Here is a 1,008-nt window from a genome sequence, read left to right as displayed (position 1 = left end):
TAATTCACTCTTAACATACATCACATCTATCTCACCTTTTTGATAATTGTCTCGCACAAAATGATATTTCACATCAATATGTTTACTTCTTTGATGAAATTCCGGATTCTTTATAAGCTTAATCGCACTCATATTATCTATGAATAGAGTATACTTATCAATATCAATTTTGTTGCCATTAAACAATTTCTTTAACCAAATGATCTCTTTTGTAGCTAAACAACCACTCACATACTCTGCTTCGGTTGTAGATACAGCTACACATTGCTGTCTTTTGCTCTGCCATGTGATCGCTGCATTCGCATACTTACACACCAATCCAGACGTTGATTTTCTCGTATCATTATCACCTGCATAATCCGAATCACAATAAGCTTCAAAGTTTCTATTTTTACAATACAAAAGCCCCATATCTACAGTGCCTTTTAAATATCGCAAGATTCGCTTAACTAAGATCTAATGTTCTTCGCTTGGTTTTTCTAAATTTCTTGACAAAACATTGATAGAAAAGCTGATATCAGGTCGACAAATGATTTGTAAGAACATTAGATTTCCTACCGCTTCACGATATGGTGCTTTACAGTCTTTTCTTTCAAATACATAATTATCATAATTACATTCAATTGGAGTCGATACACTATTTGCTTCGCTCATATTGAATTTATCCAGCAATCTCCTAATGTAATTGCTCTGATGAATGAAAATGGAACTATTCTTAAATTTGCAAATCTCTATTCCGAGAAAGTTTTTAATATTTTTAGTACTCGTGATCGTGAACTGATGACTTAAATTCTCCAGCAATTCATCAATTAAACATTCATTTGTAGCTGCTACAAGTCCATCATCAACATAAATCGTTAGTAAAATTCGTTCAGTACCTTTTATATAAACGTAAAGACATGGGTGTCCTGTACTCTGACGGAATCCTACATTCTCGATAAAATTAGAAAAATGTTCAGTCCAACATCTAGGAGCTTGTTTTAATCCGTACAAGCCTTTCAATAATTT

Source organism: Belonocnema kinseyi, chromosome 1, assembly GCF_010883055.1.
Source record: "Belonocnema kinseyi isolate 2016_QV_RU_SX_M_011 chromosome 1, B_treatae_v1, whole genome shotgun sequence".
NCBI lineage: Eukaryota > Metazoa > Arthropoda > Insecta > Hymenoptera > Cynipidae > Belonocnema > Belonocnema kinseyi.
Note: the sequence above shows the minus strand (reverse complement) of the source record.